We start from the raw sequence: 23749 nt of genomic DNA on the forward strand, positions 1-23749 counted from the left end.
GTGTGTGTGTGTGCGTGCATTCATAGCTTCCATGTGCGGGAAGTGAAACTGCGGAAAGGCTGGAGTACGAGTGTAGTGTCGTGCCACGTGGAAAAGCATGCACAGAGAGAGGGCGATTTGAGGGCATCCCCAGGGCAGGTTTTGGAAGTGCACAAACATTTAAGTATTGTATAAACGGAGCCTGCGGATACATCCTCGCATGCTTTTTACACCTGCTGATCAAACTGCGAATATTAAATTATCACTTCTTCCAAGGATGTTGCTAGGTACTTCAAAGATCTGAGGCGTGGGCACATAGTATCCTCAAACTCTGCATTCCCTCTACAGCCCTCCGCCTGGACTCTCAAGCTCTACTGGAAATTCCTGCCTACATGCAGCTAGACTGTCATGCATGCGAGAGAGCGCGTTGCAACGCCCTCCCACAGCCTTATTTATTTATTACAAGTTTTTATATACCGGAATTCGTTTTCACATCATATCGGTTTACACGGAACGGATTAACGAGGAAAAGAAATACATTTAACCGGTGAAGCTCAAAAAAAGAAGATAAGGGAAAGGTTAGGATATGTAACAGCAATGATATAATTCAACATGGTGGAAATTATGTACAATTATAGGTGGTCGTATTATTTACACTTTCATAAGGGTCGGTTAGGTGGTAGGAGAGGGATGCAGGGGGGGATGCTGAGGGAGTCTGACGCTAATAAGTATGAGTACGGAAAGGAGGAGGGTAGAGTTAAGGGAAGGCCTGTTTGAAAAGCCAGGTTTTTAGCTTTTTTTTGGAATCTCTGAATACAGTGTTCCTGGCGCAGATCAGGGGGCATGGAATTCCATATCGTGGGCCCTGCAACGGATAAGGCACGTTCCTTTGTGGATATGAGATGAGTGAGGGTGGGAGCAGGAGCGCGCAGGGCTGGTGGGTCTGTTGGAGGTGTGGAACTGTAAGGCGTCATTGAGCCAGTGTATGTCATGGTTGTGTAGGGTTTTAGGGACGATTGTGAGGCTTTTGTAGAGGATTCGAAAGGAGATTGGGAGCCAGTGGAGCTCTTTGAGGATGGGGGTAATGTGATATTTCTTGGTGAGGATTCTAGCTGCAGAGTTTTGGAGCATTTGGAGGGGTTTGGTGGAAGCTTTGGGGAGGCCTAGTAGTAGGGCGTTGCAGTAATCAAGTTTGGAGAATATAGTGGCTTGTTAGGACCATGCGGAAATCAATGAAGTGTAGTAGGGGTTTAAGTTTCTTGAGAGTGTTTAGTTTGAAATAGCACTCTTTCATAATTGAGCTGATGAATTTAAGGTTTTGCGCACTCCTTTGCCTTTGCGCATGCCGACCGATACAAAAGAATTTAAGAAAGTCCTGAAAACACATCTGTTCCCAAACGCTTTTGGCCTAGCCCTTACTGACAATCAACCTCCTCCTTAGCTTAGCTCTTTCTCCTCAAAATTCATAGGCCTGTACCATCTTGTTCCTCAGTATTCCCAAAGTCTAGCTTGATATCTCGCTAGCCAGTATTCAAACGTACAGGGAGATTCACTCGAAAGAGGCCCCAAATATTCTGTTCTAACTTCTGTTAGGATGAAGCAATCTGAACCAAACAAATACGCTACATACCTTGACGTCTGTGTAATCTTTTGCATTACATGCGATGCTGTAAGCGATTGCCGTTTTCTGCCAGACACATTTCGACTCTGCGCTCCATGTTCCCGAACGTGTCTGCGAGCCTATCGGGGGGAATAGCAGCAATTTCACGTTGGATGTTTTCCTTCAAATCTTCCACAGTGCGAGGCTTGTTCTGATAGACTTTTCCTTTGGGCATACCCCAAAGGAAGAAGTCTGGTGGTGTCAGATCCGGCGACTGTGGGGGCCAAGGCCCCTTTGAACTTACCCTGTTGCCGAAAAAGGACTCAATTGCTGCTATGCTCTTTGCCGATGTGCGACACCTTGCTCCACCTCGCAAACGGAGGTTAAACGTCGCGACGGCTGACCGGCGCCTACCTCATCACTCCGACGCGGGGGCATCCCAGCTTGTTCAAAGCTCCATATAGCGAGGAGCACATTGCACATGGTTTCGTTCAGATTGCTTCGTCCTAGTGAGAGTTATTACAGAACATCCGGGGCCTCGTTCAAGTGACTCTCCCTGTAGAAATAAGAAATAAGAAACCAACAATTTTGATGAATTTTTATATCGACATCGTGCTTTTATGTAGGTTATACTGTTTCCCGCCCTAAAGCTCAGAGGGTGCAGGATACAAATGATTGTAAATAAAGAAATAGGTCCTTCCTTTCCTACCCTCCCCCATCCCCCTGAGTTCTCCACTTTTCCACAGACCAGAACTGGACACCTAAGGACTAGGGGTGGGGGTAAGGGGGAAAACCTTACCACCTGACCCTCTCTGCATTTGCATAAATTTGCCACCACTGCCCCTGAACCGGCCTCCTCTCTCTCGTCCCTTTGTTCCTTCTGTTCTGGCTCCCCCAGGACAGGGGCAATGAACAATCTTAACAATGGAGCAACAGAACCAGCAGGACCATCGATGAAGAGCGATGCACTCTTGAATCAACTTGAAATAACCTGAGAATGACAGGGCATAGATGCATGCGTTCCACTAATTGTGTGCACGCATGTGCATTACGGGTGCACACTGCTCATTTTTCCCAATGTAATGGAAATATTAGGAGTGCATCAATCATCCGCTCTCTTTACTGATCTCTTCTTAAGGTGCTCCCAACAGCTGACCGAGGGAACCAGACACAGCACAGCACACAGCCACTTACATTCAACCTTCGCTTTACAGTATTATAGACGTTTAAAAATCGTGCTCTCTTTATTTTGATACTAAAAACAAATCGACAATGAATCCTCTGGGAAAAAAAACTGAATTACATATAGTAAACCTCCCATCCCAAAACAGTACTAACTGTCAGCATTCAAACAGTAACAACCCTACCTATGAAAAGGCAGCACTGCAAATATTACATCAGGCTCTAAATAAAACATCACTACACCTCCTATTATGAAAATAGAACAAGCCAAATACTATAGATCCCTACACGCTAGCAGAATACCTCACCTCAGTCACACATGCAGAACACAGCCAAACCCACACCAAACACAGAATAAAGAGACCATAAAGTATAAATAGAAATGTGCAGTCAAAAACTGAACTGGAAAGAATATGCACAAATTTAAAACATACATTTTTTGTTTTAATTCCCAAGCACCAATGAAATATTTCAAAACAGCAAACACATCAAATAACATACAATAATTATAACAAAAAGATTTTAAAAAACCCACTTTCCAATCATCCTGAGATTGTTGCGGATTAATAGGGGAGGGGACAACAAGCTCTCCTCACACACTCTTTGTCTACTCATAAATGCTCACATGCATTCTCTCTCCTATATGTTCTCACATGCTCTCTCACACATACTGTCTCTCTCTTGCTCTCCCTCTCCCCATAATATAGAGGCAGCAGCAGCCTCCCCCTTGGGCCTGTGCAGCATCTCTCACATCCACATGTTCGCTCTCATATAAGCTCTCTCAAATGTTCTCTCCTTCCCATATGTCTCACATGCTCTTTCACTCACACACACACACATATATGCTCTCTCCCGGAACGTACAGGTAGAAGCAGCGTCCTCATTGGACCCATGCAACATCACTCACACATGCTATTGCTCTCACACACATAGCATCTGACAAAGTGACACTGGTCCTCAAAACCTCATGCCTCAATAAATTGGTTAGTCTATAAGGTGCCACCCATTTCTGTCATTTTTTTAAATACACACTTGCTATTGCTCACTTACACACATTCACACAAGCTCTCATGCATGCAAAGCTCACACATGCTTTTTTCTCACACACGCTCACACATGCTGTTCACACACACAGCTCTCACACGTACATATACTCACACAAGCTTTTTCTCACACACACACTCACACATGCTGTTGTTCACACTGACAAACACACAAATTCTCATTCTCTCTCTCCTTGGAATGTGGAGGGTGCAATCAGCAGCAGCAGCCTCCTCTCTTTGGCTATGTGGCCCAGCCGACACAGCAGCTTACTCTCTTCCACTGTGGGGACTGAACGTGGCAGCCTCTTCTCTTCAGTGCGTGGGTCGTGCTGACACAGCAGCCTTCTCTCCTAGGCTGCGCGGCCCAGCCTCCCAATCAGCTCAGCCATGGGCCCTGCCTTGCTCGCACAGCAGAGCAGCATAGTGCAGCAACTGATGGTGCAGTGCTGCCTGCTAGCAGGGTAAATTGGGATTGAAAATAAGAAAATTAGCAGGGACATGGACCCCCATGTGCTTGGTGCTAACAATGCCTGGGATTTCTTTTGTTTGCAGATTTTAGATGAGGGATCTGCAGAAAGTGTGGAGGATGTGGGTGAACAGGTGAAGGGCTGGGCAAACTGGTGCTTGTAAATCTGGGCCGGATTTTAATACCTACGCGTGGGTATACATTTGTGCGCACAACCCGGGGCGCACAAATGTACGCCCGATTTTATAACATGCGCGCGCAGCAAACTGAGGACTTTTAATGTTGTGGTCACCCTGAGGTCACCCTGAGATCACCCCTGATTAGCAGAGGGTGGGGGGAGGAAGGAATGGAGTAATATGCATCATCTTTCTCTCTTCCACTGCCCCCCACCCACCCAACTAATCCACTCTTCCTTTTTCTCCCATCCATCACTTGCTCCCCCCTCCCGAGATGTCCCAGCCTATTTCCCCTTCGTCTCTCCCTGACCCCAGCACTCTCTTTGCTCCCTCCCCCTATAGGTCTCGGCTCCTTCTACCCTCAGCTGAGTGATCCCCACGTCCTGGAGTCACAGCTGCAGACTGAGCTGTGTGCAGTGCAGCCCCTCTCCAGTTTCTCCCCACATGCTGCTTGCAGGGTCTACACCAGGCTCGCACCACTTCTCCTGCTCTCTGCAGGCGTACTGAGGAAGGGGAGTGGCTGAGCCCCGTTCTGGCCTTTCCCCGGAGACCCTGCAACGGATGCTGAAATCCTGAGAGGTCCCAGGCATGGAGACACATGCTCACAGCAGCCAACTTTATCAAAATAACCACCTCCAGGCAGAACCTGAGGGAAATCAGGCACAAATGTTACAATTACTGAATGTGCAAAATATATGCTCCTACTTTTAGAGGTGTCTAACTTATGCAGATCCTTCCTTTAAAAACTGCGCTTGCGCTGAAATGTACGTGTATACGTTTGAGGCAGAAATGCACCTATTTGCACGTGTATGCGCTGAATTATGTACTCTGTCGAAAATGACCCTCCTTATATTCAGTGACGGATTATGTAAATGTAACCGCTTTGGGTTCCCTTGGGGGGGGGGGGGGGTGAGGGGGGTAGATGCAGTATACAAAATCAAATAGAAATCGGCGTCAGTCTTCATAAAATGTTCGGTGCTACACTTAGGTGCTCCAATTTACCTACCTAAGTTTTCAACTGAAATTTTCCTCAATTTAGGGATCCTGAAAAACCAAGGCACCTAAATTTAGGCCTAGAATTCGGCCCAGGAGTCCATTTTCAGCCGCAGTCCGGCCAGCAAAGTTAGCTGGATATCCTTGACTGTATTAAGGACAGCAGGATCGTTTAATCTGGTTAACTTTAGGCCTGCTCTCCGGCACGACCACAGCTAGCTGAGTAAGTTATCCGGTTAGCTCTGAATATCGGTGTTAGCTGGATATCCTTGACTGTATTAAGGACAGCAGGATCTTTTAATCTGGTTAACTTTAGGCCTGCTCTCCGGCACGACCACAGCTAGCTGAGTAAGTTATCCGGTTAGCTCTGAATATCGGTGTTAGCTGGATATCCTTGACTGTATTAAGGACAGCAGGATCTTTTAATCTGGTTAACTTTAGGCCTGTTCTCCGGCACGACCACAGCTAGCTGAGTAAGTTATCCAGTCAGCTCTGAATATCGGTGTTAGCTGGATATCCTTGACTGTATTAAGGACAGCAGGATCGTTTAATCTGGTTAACTTTAGGCCTGCTCTCCGGCACGACCACAGCTAGCTGAGTAAGTTATCCAGTTAGCTCTGAATATCGGTGTTAGCTGGATATCCTTGACTGTATTAAGGACAGCAGGATCGTTTAATCTGGTTAACTTTAGGCCTGCTCTCCGGCACGACCACAGCTAGCTGAGTAAGTTATCTGGTTAGCCGGAACTGAGGATGATGGGGGAGGCAGCGTTCACAGCCCCCGGTGGGGAGGGAGTCACGGCTATTGCTCGAGGGCAACCCCTGGTGGCCATATTCAGGACCCATCCCCGCAGGGTTTTGGAAGGAGCGCCGGTGCTTGCTCTGGCTGAAGGATTGCTCTTGCAGTCAGCAGACCAGATACATGGGGATGGCAGGGAAATAAAATAGGGGAGAAATCCCCAAGTAGGCGTGGCTCATAGCGCCAAGGTTTCCCAGCACTGGTTGCAGCCTGAGGACCAGGAGGAAACTGCCGAAGTCAAAAGAAAGCAAAGAACATTTCTAGGGGCTACCTAAAACCTACAACATTATCAGACTGCATGGACTCCCGGAACGCAATAGGAGTAACAGAGTCACGCACCCACGCCTAGCTTTGGCCTGCCATCTCCAGTCCAATGGGCAGACAGACAGAGTAAATCTAATTCTCGCCTAGGGTGCCAATGCCCCTCAGACTATCCTCACAGACGCCAGCAACAGAACAATTCTCAAGCAATCTGCAGGCAATCTGGAAGACGACCCCTGCCCTTCTTACAAGAGCCACTGAACATTATAAATGCCATTCTGACAGGATGTGCAGGCCGCTTCCCCCCCCCCCCCCCCCCCAGTTCCTTCCAGGTGATAAAGTGGGGCGTAGAACAAAGTGCATTCATCTCAAAGTACCCTCCATTAAATTCACACCCAAACTGAGTGGACCTTACTGAGGCAAATTAACCTATCAACTCCAGCTGCCTCCATCTCTCCGTATCTGTAACGCCTTTCATGTTTCAGTTCTTAAATCCTTGATCCTTAGCAGGATTAATGCTAAGACTATTTCTACGCCCACCACCACTGCAGCTGATTCCGATACAGAGTTTGAAGTTAATGATATCCTTGTCTGGGGCAAGCTCCATTATTTAACTGACAGAGTGTTAGCAAATGTGGAGGAGAGGGCCCTCATGGTGTCTATAGGGTGAGTCCTGGCGGTAGCAGAAGGGCCACCAAGACCCGAACCTCAAAAGCTGGAAGAGGTTTCTGATGTGTGTGGGGGGGGGGGGGGTCCTTGCAGCTGCTGAGTTGGCAGTGGCAAGTTGCGGACAAGGGGACAGCATAGGAGATGGGCATGGGAGTGGCAGATGGATCTAGATGTTTCCACCTTGGCACAGGTTTGAACTGTAGTAGACAGTATAGAGAAAGCCCCCTCGCAGAGGCGTTGCTAGGGGACCCATAAAAGCCTTCCTCCCACCGCTCACCCCAGATTATGATAATTATCACGATCTGCCCCCTCCCAAGAATAATCCACAAACAACAAAAAAAAAAACTGGATATCACCCAAATAACCTCTGTTCTACATCCTCCTGCAGCTGTCATCAGGGAGTCATTCTATATGACCTGAACCAGGGAAAGCACCCTGGCAGGGGTCCAGTGGCTATACCCATGCCCACCTCTCGCCAAATTCTGTCCATGCTCCCCCACTCATAAAGCAGAAGGTGCCGCTACTAACATTTTGCACCATTGTCCCCCAGGTGCTGAGCATGCCTGGCAGCCAAGTATCGAAGAAACCCCTGGCCAGTTTCAACCATCGCGTAAAACTACCACTAAAATTATTTGAATGCATCAATCAACATTCTTCTATATGAGAGTAAAGTCCGGGATCCATATAATATATTATACTCTGTATTGGAATCAACTGATAGAATCCCAATATAAAAGCTTCACTTCAATTTCTACAGTATCCTGTGTTTACAGCAAAGTGGGTAGAGCAGAACAATAGAAAAATATTTTGGTGTCACCTCCGTAACAGCAACACAAACTCCCTCCACTACCAGGAACATTGTATCATAGTTTAAAACCCTGTAAAAAATGTATTCAGAACCTATAGCAACCTTGCCATACCATAACACAGTAACTGCCAGACTCAAACAGTAACAACCCTTCACAATTAAAAAAAAAAAAGTCAACACTGCAAATATTACATCAGGCCCTAAAACACCAACATACCTCCTATCAGGAAAACAGAACAAGCCAAGCTGTTATAGATCTCTACATAGAAACTACATGCTAATAGACCACCTCACCTCAGTTACACATGCAGAACACAGACAGACCCTCACCTAATAAGGAGACTATAAAGTAGAAATGCAAATGTGCAGACCAGAACTGAACTAGAAACTGCAACAAGCCAGACTATGTGTGCTCTGCAACAATGGAAAGACAAAAACATCACCATTCCTCATAAAACATCAAATAAAATCAAGAAATATAAAAAAAATATCAATCATAATAGTAAAACCATACTATTAAAAAGAATACATATTTCAAAACATCTGATGAACAGATCATCCAATAATTAAAATTTCCCAAACACCAATAAGATATTTCAAAACAGCAGACACATCAAATAACACTCAATAATTAAAGCCAATAAGGATAAATAAATCTCCTGCTCTCCATATCTAGGAATTTCTGATTTTTGGTCACTGTGAGATCATCATGGATTAGTGGGGGAGAAAGGGTTGCACAAACTTTATCCTCTCTGTCTTTCATATACACACTTCCCCTCTCTCTGTCACACACAATCCCTCTCTCACATACACACATATATATAATCTCTCTCACACTCTCTCTCTCTCTCTCTCACACACATCACCACCGGGTCTCTTCTTTGGTGTCACAGCCGAACTGGGCTTCCTCATTTCAGTCGATTCCTCCAGGGCCCCGCATATTCCTATCAGCACTTGGAGGCTCTTTTTCCCCCAGGCCTACGCAAAGCTGTTTCTTCCGCACTGCTCTGTTTTATTTCCGCAGACTATTAGGTAGTGCGTGAGTGGGTTTCAAACAACCTCTAGTAAATAATTAGGGTGAAGGTTATTGGGTGAGGCAAGTGTGAATGGAGAAAAAGTAAAATTCACTGCAATTTTTTTTTAAAGACCTGCTTTGACGCCCCACCTGTTGTGTATATGTATGTGTGTATAGTGTATGTATATCTATGTGTGTATATGTATGTATGTGTGTATAGTATATGTGTGTGTATATGTGTATATGTATGTATGTATGTGTGTATAGTGTATATATATATATATGTATGTGTGTATAGTGTATGTATATATATGTGTGTGTATGTATAATGTATGTATATATGTATGTGTATGTGTATAGTGTATGTATATATGTATGTGTGTATGTATAATGTATGTATATATGTATGTGTATGTGTATAGTGTATGTATATATATATGTGTGTGTGTATGTATGTATGTATATATATGTGTGTGTATGTATGTATGTATGTATATATGTATGTATATATATGTGTGTGTGTATGTATGTATGTGTGTGTGTGTGTGTGTGTGTGTTGGGGAGGTGAGGGCAGATGGCGAATGAGTTGCTGCTGCTGCTGATCCCAGGACCCATGGAAGCCTTCAGCCAAAAAGGTGAGAAAAAGAAAGAATCATTTCCAAACCCCTTACCTATCCCTGAGCTAACGCGCGTCCAGTGGTGGAGCGCACTGTACTGTATCGGCCTGGGTGGAGGGGAGGGAGTAAAAAAGAGACGCTTAGAGAGTTTTGGGGAAGGGGGGAGAGACTGTTTTTAATATGCAGCGAGGGGGGGGGGGGGGGTGTTAAACTGAAATATGTGAAAATTAGGAGGGAAAGGCCTGTTCACAGGGTCTCCGGCTGTAAAACTGGATGTTAAGCATCTCAGTAGCATATTCGCCTCCCCAAAAGCTTACAAACAGTGGGGGGAAAGGGAGGGCTGGTTTAAGGCCTGTGTCTGCGCGTAGTTTATAAATACACCCAGGTCACAATTCCTGCAGCTCCCTTCCTTCAAAAGATGCTGCAATCTGTGCCTGCCACGCAGTTTGTAACACCCAGGCACAGCTTTGTATGCCCTGAAAGTGACCTTCCCTGTGCTTAAAATTAGCACAAAAAGTACGGTTTCATTTCTAGATACAACTGCAAGAGCGGGTCTCATGGACACAGCCTCTTCCAGGGGAAAGCAGAAATGCAACTCCGTGCAGGCGATGGGGCAAACTCAGGGCGGGGTTAGCCTGTCCCCCACCAGCAGGAAAGGCTACGCTTTCTCCTTTTCTCTGCGCTCCCCCCCCCCCCCCCCCCCCCCCGGTCACGAACAAACATGAGATCCACGGGTTCTGCGGTTAGAAAGCAAAATTACTGATTAACAGCTCGGGCTCCCCCGCCCATGAATGATTCACAAGGCACAGACCGTTTCCAGGATGGGGGCCAGGCCTGAGGTGCTGCTGGTCGCCTTCCTCGTGGTCGCAGCCCCGATCCTGGGGGCAGCGCCGAGGGGCTGCGTCTCCTTCCCTCCATCGCAGGGACGGGGGCGCGGCGCGGGAGCAGAGCGGCCCTGCGCTGTGTTCCACCCCCCACCCGAGGCGCCCTGCCCCCCGACTAACCTCACGGCGGGGAGGACGGTGCTGGTGCTTCACTCGGCCCGGGATCTCGCTTTCCAATCCGTGGAGGTAAGAGGCAGCCAAGGGTGCACATGACCTACCCCCTGTGGAGCGTGGCCCCCGGGCCCAATCTCTTAAGTTGGCCAGCGCACGAGGGGTGGGAAACAGAGAAAGTTAATTCTGGGCTAAACTCCGAGGTTCTGCCTCGGAAGAAGGGAGAGGGGTAAGAGGCAGGTTACATGCATGTGCTTGTTTGTTTACGTGTTGTGTGCCCCTTTTTATATTTGTGAATTTGTTTTCCTATCCTATTGACGCAAGAAATCGAATCCATAGACAAAAGATCTCTTTGCCAGGGTTGTGCTAGCATTTGAAACGAAATAGGAAATATCACTGACGTTTCCTATTTCGTTTCGTTTTCAAAACGAACGAAATTTCATTTAGATTTTCTTTTATTTTGTTTTGAAGGCGTAGCTGCCCCCGGGTCTGGGTTACTCCTTCTGCCCACCAAACCCACTTAAATGCCTTCCTCCAGCTCGCCTTCCTCCTGGCGGTGGTCGTCCAGAGGATTTTTCAGTAATGGCTGCTGGTCATCCTGAGGCCAGCGCACTTGTGTTGCAGATGCAATGCAATGGTGCCCGCTTGGAGATGACTGGCGACCACGTTGAAAATCTGCATCTGTGAGGCAAGAGAGACTGGGGGGGTCAGAGGGGTCAAGGGAGCCAGAGAGGACCTTTCTTCAAGCAAGTTTGGTGAGAGGGAGGAGAGGAGATATTCCTTTTGTCTTGGCGTTTCTGATTTTACTTGTGAAGGTTTCATTTTGGATAATTGAAACAAAATAAAATAAACAAGAAACAAAATGAAATAAAAAAGAAAAAACTAAATAAAACCCAAAACAAATCCAACATTTTTCAAATGCACACCACAGCGTCCTTTTGCAAATTGTCTTGCAGGGCTTTTGTATTTTTGCACACCTCTAATTCCTGACCTTTAGCTTAGATAACAGAAAAAGAGCCAACCAGCCTATCCAGTCTGCCACCTGTTCCCCACTCTCTTTGCTGACGTCCATTCCTTGACCTACCTTGTTCTCTCTTCTGCAGGTAGCATCGGACTGCAACCTCGCCCTCTTCCGCCCGGGCACTGAACACCAGCACCTGCCGGCCGGGATGCACCTGCTGGGCAAACCCCCTCCCTCTGCGTCCCGTGCTGGCTTCAGCCTTGGCGGATTCCGCTGCGTGTGTGACTGGGCCCGGCCTGCTGAAGGACTGGCGCGATAAAGGCTCCTCGGTTCCACTGCTGCCACCCACAAGGCCTTTCTGCTTTCGTCATAGAAGGAAACCAAATCAGACAGGAAACATCGACCCGCAGTCGGCGTGGGGGCCATCGCTATGTCCATTATAGGAAGGGGGCCTGGTGTGAAAAAGTCACTGGGGGGTGGACAAAAGATTTAGGCAATGAGTTTTTCCAGGGTCTGGCTGCCCACGACTATTATGTTACTAATATATCAAATTACTTGGTGCTTTCTGCCGTCTTTAGTACACTGTTGGCGGGTCTTCTGCCCCCATTAAAGGCGCCTTCACCTTTGCTGTATTAGCCGGATTGCTCCAAATCCGGATTAGACTTCTCTTCGGGGATCTGTGGCTCTTATTCGTTCATCTTTGCTTTAAGTTGTTCCGCTTCTTTGTTCGCCCGTCCGTCCCCTTGCCTCTCAGGGATGTCCGACAACCACGCAAGGGTTACCACGCGTGTCCATGCTCTCGTTTTAATGCCCGGGGCACGCGAGGAGCCAACACAGCGAGCCGGCAGCTCGGACGGAGCGTCCAGAATGCAAATCTTAGACAGCGGAAATGGCAACTTTCGCATCAGACCTGGGCATGAAAGGGTGAATTTCACAGATGGGCCAATGTTATGTGCGCGGAAATACCGATGGCACAAAGAAGCGCCCCTTGAGAAAAGCCGCTGGCTTTCCCGCTACCCGGGCCTTTCTTGAGAAAAGTGCGAACCTTTGTTACCTTTGGGGAGAGGGGAGCGCAGCGGGACGTTGGCGCCAAACACCGTGAACTTTGGGGAGAGGGGAGCGCAGCGGGACGTTGGCGCCAAACACCGTGAACGTTGGGGAGAGGGGAGCGCAGCGGGACGTTGGCGCCAAACACCGTGAACGTTGGGGAGAGGGGAGCACAGCGGGACGTTGGCGCCAAACACCGTGAACTTTGGGGAGAGGGGAGCGTAGCGGGACGTTGGCGCCAAACACCGTGAACTTTGGGGAGAGGGGAGCGCAGCGGGACGTTGGCGCCAAACACCGTGAACTTTGGGGAGAGGGGAGCGCAGCGGGACGTTGGCGCCAAACACCGTGAACTTCTTTTGCCATCGGTACTTTTGGAAGGGGTTTTCCCGCGCAGGTAAGCATCCCCCGCCCAACTGGGGACTTCGCTTTTCCACGGCCCGGAGGGCGAGATGCAAGGTAACTCTTGCGTGGTGTCAGACCTGCTGCTGCAGCAGCTGCAGTATCCCTGCGAGGCAAGGGGACGGACGGGCGTACAAACGTCATCCCCCCGGTAACGCAAAGCAAACGTCACAAATCCAGAAGCCTGCTCTGCAGCGGTTCACCACTGCTCCCTCTCTGCAGCACTGCCGGCCACGATGCAAAACGCCGATCAATTTTATGCTCACAGCGGTCCAATCCTTCCAGGGAACATTGGCTAAGAACGTCCCTTAAAAAAAAAAATGGCCTAATCTACTAAAAGCAGTTACAATAAAATATGCAAGTGAAAAAATATTTTCTGCAAGATCATCAAAAACCGCTTTCTCTATGCAAGCGAAATGAAGAGCAAACTTCTGCTTAAAAGAGAAATGAGGCAGAGAGGACCATAGTGCCTGAAAAGCCAGTGATAAGCGCCATCATTTTCACAGCAAGAATTAAAGTCACGCAAGAACTGGACCTTTAAAATACGGGCAGGCCCTCACCAAATACAGAATCAAAAGACCGTAAAGGTAATGCGAAGAAGCTGCTGCTAGTGCTAACAAGAGGTTGAAAATACGTTCAGTTATAACTATACTTCTACGATTGGTGTTTGCACAGATTGCGTTTGTTGTTTGCATTTTGCTTCAATAAAGAAATATTTTAAAAAATAAAAGGCCATAAAGTATAAATAGAAACGTGCCAACAAAAACTACTGGAAACCACAAGCCTGACTGTTATGCAACGCAACAATAGAAAAACCAAACATTCCTTGCAAAACATCAAGCAATATAAAATAACAACACCATAGCAATAAAAAGAATATTTCAAAATAGTTAATGAACATCCAATAATTAAAAAAAACTTGCATAAACTTGTTCTAATATTTCCTCAAACATCAATAAAGTATTTCAAAACATCTCATGACTAAAATATCCAATAATTAAAAAATGTTCTGTTTCCCCCAAAAAACAATTAAATATTTCAAAACAGCAGAAACATCAAATTACACCCAATAATTAAAACTAATGATTAAAAAATCTCCATACCTGGGAAATTTTGATTTCCTGTCATCCTGAGATTGTGTATGGGGGGAAGTAAAAATCACATAAACTTTATCTTTCTCTCTCAAATACACACACACACACACACACACACACACACACACACACTAACACATTCACTTTCTCGCACACTCCTCTCTCTCACATACACAGGCTCTCTTCTCCCTCACACACATTATTGTGTGTGCCTGTGAGAGCCTGTGTGTGACATATAGGCTGTCACAGGCACAGTGTTCACACAGATGCACACAGGCTCTCACAGACACACACACGTACACAAGCTCTCACAGAGATACATGCACAGGCTCACTCACACACACACACATGCACACAGGCTCTCACAGACAGACACAGCAGCACACAGGCTCTCACACAGACACACACACATGCACATAGGCTCTCACACAGACACACACACATGCACACAGGCTCTCATAGACAGACACAGCAGCACACAGGCTCTCACACAGACATGCACGGCCATCTCTTCCTCTCGTGCCATGGCGGGATGATTTACATCACGGCTCTGCCGGCCTCCTCTTCATCTTGGGCCCACCACAGCCCCGCTGGCTTCTATGTGCTGTGGGGGGGAAAGCTGTGCACACCAGCAGGTAAAGTTGTGTGTGGGTGCCCACGTACGAGCTTCTCCGGCTTCCTTAGTGCGGGTTCGAGAGCACTGGAATCTTCCCTACCTCCTGATCTAACCCAACCATTGGACGCCCCGAAATCCTCCAGTCAGAGGTACCAGGGTTCTCACAGGAAAGCGACCTAAAAAACATAAAAGTGAGTTTTCTAAAGTCGCGTGTGCAAAAAACAGCGCTTACACATGTAAAATAGCACATACGCGAGTGCATGCTACTTAAGAACCTCAACATACAAATGTAAATCAGGGGTCAGGCATAAATTTATGCACTTAAAAAAGGGGCGGGCCGGGGCATTGCGGGAGGGGCCAACTTTTATAAGCAATTCACGCATGCAAATGTGGCACCTTACTTGCATATATTTACTCCTGCTCAGTATCATAAACATCTTAAAAAGTGAAAAAATGCCTGTGTGGGGGTCGGGGGGGGGGGGGAGAGAGTTCAGGGTGAAAAGCCAGGAAGGGTCTTCACGAGCTGCGGATGGACTGGGAAAACTGGTAAGATCAAAGCCACGCGCTTGTTATCAAATCCCCTGGCTTATGTGCGCAAAAGCCGACTCTAAATAAACGTGGCTAAAATTTACCCGTGTATCCCTTTCAAATCTGAAGTAAAAATAGGCGGGTATACCATTTGTGCTCACTTATCCGGATAAATTACAGCTTATCCAGCTAAGCTAAGCAGAACCTTTGCTGCTACTTAGATACATTTGAACTTATCCTGTTAAGCAGTGGCACTTATCCGGCTATGTTCCCATTTATCCAGCAAAGTAGCAGCAAACTATTTAGCCAGCTAAGTCTGAAAACATTACTTATCCAGCTAAGTCAGATAGCCAGATAAGTTTGAAAAGCCCTACTTGTCCAGTTATCTGACTTAGCCGGATAAGTAGCGGTTTTAGATTTATCCAGCTAAGTAGCATTTTTTTAATACTTATTTGACTTATTTTGACAAGTAGCGCTTTTTGGACTTATCCAGCTAAGTGCCGCTACTTATCCGGATAAGTCTGAACATGCACAGCTTGCAGCTTTTACGTGTGCGAGAATATTGTACACATAAGTACTTGTATTTTATAACCTGCGCATATCATTTATAGTACCGTAGCAACTTTGTACACACCCATAGACAGGCGTATATAGGCACATGCGAGCAGCTTTGAAAGTTATCCTCTCTGTCTAAAGTCTTCAATCAAAACGCCTGCAACCAGCACCAAGTCTATCCATCTCCTTCCTACTAGGGTATTGGTGTCTGAGCTGTGAAACTCAGTGCCCATGCAGGGGAACAAATCTCTAACTCAGGGATGGCCAACTCCAGTCCTCGAAAGCTACAGACAGGCCTGGTTTTCAGGATATCCACAATGAATATGCACGAGAGCGATGCATACAATGAAGGTATTGCATGTGAATCTATCCCGGGCATATTCTTTGTGGATATCCTGAAAACCAGGCCTGTCTGTACCTTTTGAGGACTGGAGTGAGCCACCCCTGCTGTAGCTCAGGAAAAACCCTCCTAATCTCTGGACTCCTAACTCAACGTGCAATACCTTGAATTGCTGCAGGCTGCTTTTATAAACAGCAGGGGCTGGCCCACCAGCAAAATCAGTGGGAAGAGCTGCTACAAACAGTGCCCCCCGCTCTCCATTACCTGTCCTAGCCCAGCTCAAACGGTTCAAGACTGGAGCCATAGAGTGAGCATCCCAAAGGGTGGTCACATCTGTATTTTGCCAGTATATTCAGTACCAAATGTATACAAGAGAGAAAGGAGAGGAAGGTGGATGAGGGGTGAGGCCCGGGGGAAAGGGAGACTCGCAGGACAGAAATGCACACGCATAAAATAACACACACATGTGTACAAATATGCCCCATAGAAATACAGACATGCAGAGATGTGCAGACGCACATGTGTCATATAAACGTGCCCCACGCACATAGATGTAGGGAAAACCCTATCCTATCCCCGGACTGGCTGGAAACCCCCCCCCCCCCCCTTCTGATTTTATGCACTAAAAATATCTTCTAGGAAGAGGGAAGCTTGAGTCAGGAAAGGTGGCCCAAAGGGTGCTGAATTCATCCAGGCCATTCCCTCCCCCTTCCTCTTCCACTCCCACTCTCAGCTTTTCACTTATTTCAGCACAAAGCTGCTAGCTGGTGTCTTTGCAGTTCAACAGTGGGAGAAAGGCAAGCCTGGGGATTCCCTTGTCTGGAACAAGTCCCGCGTCCTAACCTGTGTACCCGAAACCTTCCCGTTGCAGCCGGCAGGACGATAAGGGAGCGATCACGCAACCAGGGAACAAGGTGGGTACAGAATCTCCTTTTCAGGGTTAGGGAAAGGGACTATCATTGATGCCCCTCCCCCCCCCACCAAACCGCCCACCTGTCCCCCACCCCGCTCCAGTGAGGTCTGCGAGACTGCAGGCCCAGGTCCAACTGGGTTTAGTGCTCAGAGGCTGGGCTGACCAGGAGCCGGAAATGAGTTGGTAAAGCATTTGGGCAAAATGTTGTACAAGGAGGTCACTTTTCAAAATAAACCTGAAGCGGTTACTGTCCCTGTGGCTGAGCGGAGGCAGAGGGGCAGGAAGCAGAGATAAGGAAATGCTGAGAGACAGAGAGGGGCAGGAGGGGAAAAGTAGGGCTAAGAATCAGAGATACAAGAAGGACTGAGGAAACGTAAGAGGTTAACCTTTTGACCTTCCACAGCAATCTTATCTCTTACTAACAATTATGCTAAAAATATAATTAGAAATATAGAGGTCCCTATTCAGACACAGTCCGGCTAGCAAGGTTAGCTGGATAAACCTATCTGGCTAACTTTGGAGGCACATTCAAGAGTGAAACCGGAAAGGTTTTAATGATGCACAATTGACAAACCTTTTCCATTGGAAAGAAATCACTAGGATTAGGGGGGGTCACGAAATGAAACTGCAGGGAGGACGACTCAGATCCAAAGTCAGAAAATATTTCTTCATAGAGAGGGTGGTGGATGCCTGGAACGCCCTTCCGGAGGAGGTGGTGAAGATGAAAACAGTGAGAGATTTCAAAGGGGCATGGGATGAGCACTGTGGATCCCTAAAGGCAAGACGATGGAAATGAGGAGAAGAGTGCATGGGGGTAACTTACTGCTGCGGCGGTTACTACCCTTGCCCAATCAGCCTTTCTACTGTTGATGCTTCTCCATCATTGCTCTCCGCTTCAACGACAGGGCGATAAGGGGAATTAGATTCAGACAGCAACCAAGAAGGACATTGAATTGCACGGTCTGGGGAAACAAATAAGCATTGGGGGGGGGGGGGGGGGGTAACTCGCTGGTGCGGCTGTTACCACCCTTACCCAATAAGCCTTGATACTGTTGATGCAACTCCATCATTGCTCTCCGCTTCAACGGCAGTGGGAAAAGAGGAAAAGGGGAATTAGATTCAGACAGCAACCAAGAAGGACATTGAATTGCACGGTCTGGGGAAACAAATAAGCATGGGGGGGGGGGTAAGTTGCTGGTGCGGCTGTTACTACCCTTACCCAATAAGCCTGATACTTTGGATGCAGCTCTAACATTGCTTTCTGCTTCAACAGTGAGAGGTGACGGGGAATTGGACTCAGAGAGCAACCACAAGGGCCCTGACTTTGACGGTTTGGGAAACTGAGTATGGGGGTGACCTGAATGGCACAGCCGATGTCAGCATAAGCTTGCTGGGCAGACTGGATGGAGGGTCTGGTGCTTTTCTGCCGTCATTTCTATGTTTCTATGAAACCGTACTATTGAGTATAGCCGGCTAACCTTAGGTCAGCTCTTTGGCCAGGACCAGACTTAGCCAGCTAAGTCATCCGGTGAGCTCTGAATATCGGCGTTAGCCGGTAAACGTAACCCGCTGACTGGACGCCTCCCAGTTATGCCCCTGGACTTCCCCTTTAGCTGCCTAAATTCTACCGCCTATCTTATTAGCAGCTAGAAGTTAGCAGGATAAGTGCCCAAATATTCATTAGCCTATTAACTTCCAAGTTAGCCGGCTAAATGCTTTTGAATATAAAATCTAAACAAATTCCCTGAAAAAAAAAAGAAGAAATATTTTTATGTGAGTGAAAGCCCCAGTCATCCCAAAAAATGCGTCCCTGCCGTAAATGACAAATACTTTTCGAATAATCACGTTAAGTCAAAAAACACTCCTTGTGCAAAAATACCTTGAACTCGCTAATGTACAAATCACAACTTTAAATGTGGTTGCTGAAATACCTCAGAGTGTCATAAAGGTGGTGAGACCCCCACAAATTCCTTATATAAGGATCAAAACCCTGTTTTTCTGCTGATGAAGATGATGGCCAATGTCAAGCCTCCGGCAAAGGACCTCGGTTTTGCCTGTATTATGGCTTATTCGAGGGGACTTTCGCATCAACACACTCACCCGTAGCATCCTTTCGCCATCTTAAATCCGCTTACCCGCCACATTTGGAAGCGGCGTCACTGGCCTGAGCAACACGACGAGCTCGGCCAACAAAATGCGGCAAGAATAGAAGTTGAGGAGGGGAGGGGGGCAAAAGGGGGAAGGGCGGACAATAACCAAAGATACAAGAATTACTGATGGAGAGAGAGGGGCGAGTGGAGGAAAAGCAGAAGCAATAGACAGAACAAACAGACAGGAGGAACCGCTGAGGAAGCGCGAGTATGGAAACAGGGGCAATTACCAGAGATACTGGGGCAGGAGGGAAAAACGTAAGGGCAATAACCAGAGATCCAGGAACCTCTGAGGGGGGAGAGAGGAGGTAGGATGGAGAAAAACAATAGCTATACTGCAAAGGTTCATCAGAAGCGACGGGCACATGTTTCAAAGTAAATTATATTTTCATAACAAAACAAGCATAACAGTGCCAAAATATAAACTCCCCAAAAATATATCATCAAATCTTGCAGCATGAATTCTCAACAACAAAAAATAAAATTAACCCAGAGAGTCCACAGTTTCCTTAATTAAAAATGTACATTAAAAACCATCCCATTAAAAATCAGTCAAGCAAGCTGACATGAGCCTTGTATTGGGGTGACTGACACAAACACTCTACAAAACTAGATTACAAACACTGACTTACCTATGCATGCCTTAAGAAAAGCAAAAGTACAAGGGGGTAAAACCAGGACTGGCCTGAAAATCTGGAGCCGGTTGGCAACCCTAGGGGAAATGCACTTAATTACAGAAATGAACATCAAATATATTTTATTTATTTATCTAGCATTTTCATAGACCGATATTCGTTGGGAACATCCTACCGGTTTACATATAACATTAATGCAGCATACCCTTGCTTTACAGGGAACGTGTAAGTGCATGCAGTGTTTGGAACAGCGATTAAAAGTAACATTGGAATTAACAGGGAAAATGAGCATTGTAATATAGATGGCTGATGATCAGATTCCTATCAGCAAATGCTGCATTGTTTCTACTCATTTGATTTTATCTTGGTCCTGTGGAAGGTTTTCAATATCGGCCCCCCCCCCCTCCCCCCACCACTGTCTGTCTAATAAATGGTCCGCATTACATTTGTGTAAGTTGATTGCTGGGCTAGAAATATTTGGGATAATTGGTTGGGGTTTGTTTTTTTTTGGGGGGGGGGGTTCTTATGGTGCGTTTGTGAGTAGTGGATGTGGGGTAAGTTGTTTTTTTTATTTTGAATTGGCTTCTTTAATGTGATTGGCTGATGATGAGTTTCTTAAAAAAAAAAAAAAAAAAATACTAGGGTCAGTGCCAGAGCCAGTGGTGGCCTCCATGGCTCCAGGTCAGCTGGCATGACCGGGCAGAAAACCTGCACTGTGATTGGCCACCTGCGTCACCTAAGGCTTGCAATTTGCAAAAAAGAGTTACACTGGCAGCGCGCCTGCACCTTAGTTCTGCTGGGCCGGGCCTACCCTGATTGCTTCTGGGATTTTGGCGGGTTTGTTGGATAATTTACTTTTATGCTATGCTTGTGAAGGGAAAGGATGTTGAGCAGGCATGTCTTCATGGATGTTCTTGCTGTATATGCCTGCATGAGTGGTGGCCGTGGCTTTTCAGGGAGTAATTTTGTTACAGCCTGCATACATTTTCAATAAAACGTGCATAATAAATAAACAAGTTTTACCAATTTTCAAAGGGAAAGCACACGCCTTTTTTCCCTTTGAAAAATTACCCCACCAAACCTACCTGCATGAAATTCGGCGCAGATTCCCCCCTCCCCCTCCCGAGGACATTTACACCCGTACTTTTGAAAATGCAAACGTTTGCGCGAGAGTGCCGACCCCGTCCTTTTGCCCCCCCCCCCCCCCCTCCCCCAGGGGAATGCCTTGGCTTAGCCCGGGGAAACGTACAGGGACCCATGTGCGCAGGTTCACCCACCTATCGAGTGGGCAACTTTATAACAGGCCATTGCCCCTGGAAAATGACTTTGAAAAATGACCTTCTCCAGGGTTCACTGCCCCGTTTAAAGACAATCGGAGATTTCTAGTTATCTGAGCTGCGGCTATTTATATCTGTGGGCGTTCAGTTTTGGTACTGTGGGTGGTTCCTCTTATGCCCCTTATTCATCTAGGAAATGCCTGGCATGACGCTTGTGCGAGTTGGTTGCAGGGTTAGAATTAGTGGTGCAACGATGTTTGAAAGGCTGGCCTATGGATCTTTCCTGTATCCTTTATTGTAAATCTGTCTGTAACAGCACCTTTTTATTAATTATGAAGTGATTTTTTTGTCGATATGAATAAGAACACAAGAACATGCCATACTGGGTCAGACCAAGGGTCCATCAAACCCAGCATCCTGTTTCCAACAGTGGCAAATCCAGGCCATAAGAACCTGGCAAGTACCCAAAAACTAAGTCTATTTCATGTTACCGTTGCTAGTAATAGCAGTGGCTATTTTCTAAGTCAACTTAATTAATAGCAGGTAATGGACTTCTCCTCCAAGAACTTATCCAATCCTTTTTTAAATACAGCTTTACTAACTGCACTAACCACATCCTCTGGCAACAAATTCCAGAGTTTAATTGTGCGTTGAGTGAAGAAGAACTTTCTCTGATTAGTTTTAAATGTGCCACATGCTAACTTCATGGAGTGCCCCCTAGTCTTTCTAATATCCGAAAGAGTAAATAACCGATTCACATCTACCCGTTCTAGACCTCTCATGATTTTAAACACCTCTATCATATCCCCCCTCAGCCGTCTCTTCTCCAAGCTGAAAAGTCCTAACCTCTTTAGTCTTTCCTCATAGGGAAGCTGTTCCATTCCCCTTATCATTTTGGTGACCCTTCTCTGTACCTTCTCCAACGCAATTATATCTTTTTTGAGATGCGGTGACCAGAATTGTATACAGTACTCAAGGTGCGGTCTCACCATGGAGCGATACAGATGCATTATGACATTTTCCGTTTTATTCACCATTCCCTTTCTAATAATTCCCAACATTCTGTTTGCTTTTTTGACTGCCGCAGCACACTGAACCGACGATGTCAATGTGTTATCCACTATGACGCCTAGATCTCTTTCTTGGGTTGTAGCACCTAATGTGGAACCTAACATTGTGTAACTATAGCATGGGTTATTTTTCCCTATATGCATCACCTTGCACTTATCCATATTAAATTTCATCTGCCATTTTGATGCCCAATTTTCCAGCCTCACAAGGTCTTCCTGCAATTTATCACAATCTGCTTGTGATTTAACTACTCTGCACAATTTTGTGTCATCTGCAAATTTGATTATCTCACTCGTCGTATTTCTTTCCAGATCATTTATAAATATATTGAAAAGTAAGGGTCCCAGTACAGATCCCTGAGGCACTCCACTGTCCACTCCCTTCCACTGAGAAAATTGCCCATTTAATCCTACTCTCTGTTTCCTGTCTTTTAGCCAGTTTGCAATCCACGAAAGGACATCGCCACCTATCCCATGACTTTTTACTTTTCCTAGAAGCCTCTCATGAGGAACTTTGTCAAACGCCTTCTGAAAATCCAAGTATACTACATCTACCGGTTCACCTTTATCCACATGTTTATTAACTCCTTCAAAAAAGTGAAGCAGATTTGTGAGGCAAGACTTGCCTTGGGTAAAGCCATGCTGACATTGTTCCATTAAACAATGTCTTTCTATATGTTCTGTGATTTTGATGTTTAGAACACTTTCCACTATTTTTCCTGGCACTGAAGTCAGGCTAACCGGTCTGTGATTAGTAAAAATTTGTAACTTATCATTAAAATAATCCATTGTACCTGAAGACTGGAGGATAGCAAATGTAACCCCAATATTTAAAAAGGGCTCCAGGGACGATTCATTTCTTAATCATTTTCCTCTTTGGACAAGGAGAATTTTTGCAAAAGCAATGATAAGCAGTCGACCATCTATTTCAGATTGACAACGCCTAGGTTTGATGTGAGATTAAATATTTTTGGTAATAAATATGTGATCACCCGAGTGCCACTCCCACAAACGAAAGCGAAGTTGAAAGCGTTCCTAGGCCTTAACGGGATACTACGGCTGTTGGGGAAGAAAGCACCACAGAAATCTGGTGATTGAAAATGTTTTGTAGATAGGATTATTGATTTGGTTGATTAAGACATGGTCGATGTTTTTTATCCATGTTTCCATGATGGCTATGAAATCCGGTTTGTAATCTTCGAGTAGATCGGTGATGATGGGTATTTTCTTTATTATGGATTGTGCATTAAATAGTAGGAATGATAGTGCTATGTAGCTGCTGTAGGTCTTAGTGTTGATGTGAGTGAGGTTTGTGTGTTGGTACTCACAGTCTTTCTTGGTTTTTTTTTCTTGTTTCGTTCTGTGGGTTATCCGTGATTATTTCCTTTTTGCTGGTTGTAGTCATGGGATTGAGCGTTTTGCCCTTTTTTTTGGACTGCAGCAGTAGGATTTTCTAGTTTGGTGTAAGTACTAAGGCTAGCACTAAGGGGTGCACGGAGGGGAGTGCCTCTTTGTCGCTCTCCTTCGGCGTGCGACGCCTGGGGAGCGCGCCTTTCTTGTGG

The 23749-nt window shown here is 46.3% G+C and overlaps 1 protein-coding gene across 2 annotated transcripts in view; it reads left to right on the forward strand.

The window, feature by feature from the left end:
* The first annotated feature begins 16837 nt into the window (after window positions 1-16837).
* The window catches only part of LOC115078243 (asialoglycoprotein receptor 1-like), a 29539-nt gene continuing 22627 nt past the window's right edge, over window positions 16838-23749 (forward strand). The window contains exon 1 of one of the 2 annotated variants that reach the window (XM_029581035.1): window positions 16838-17056. The gene's annotated coding sequence lies outside the window, so the exon portion shown is untranslated. The remainder of the gene's footprint in view (window positions 17057-23749) is intronic. The other variant, XM_029581037.1, reaches the window with a different exon arrangement.

The sequence above is a fragment of the Rhinatrema bivittatum genome, chromosome 16 (assembly GCF_901001135.1).
Source record: "Rhinatrema bivittatum chromosome 16, aRhiBiv1.1, whole genome shotgun sequence".
NCBI classification, from domain to species: Eukaryota; Metazoa; Chordata; class Amphibia; order Gymnophiona; family Rhinatrematidae; genus Rhinatrema; species Rhinatrema bivittatum.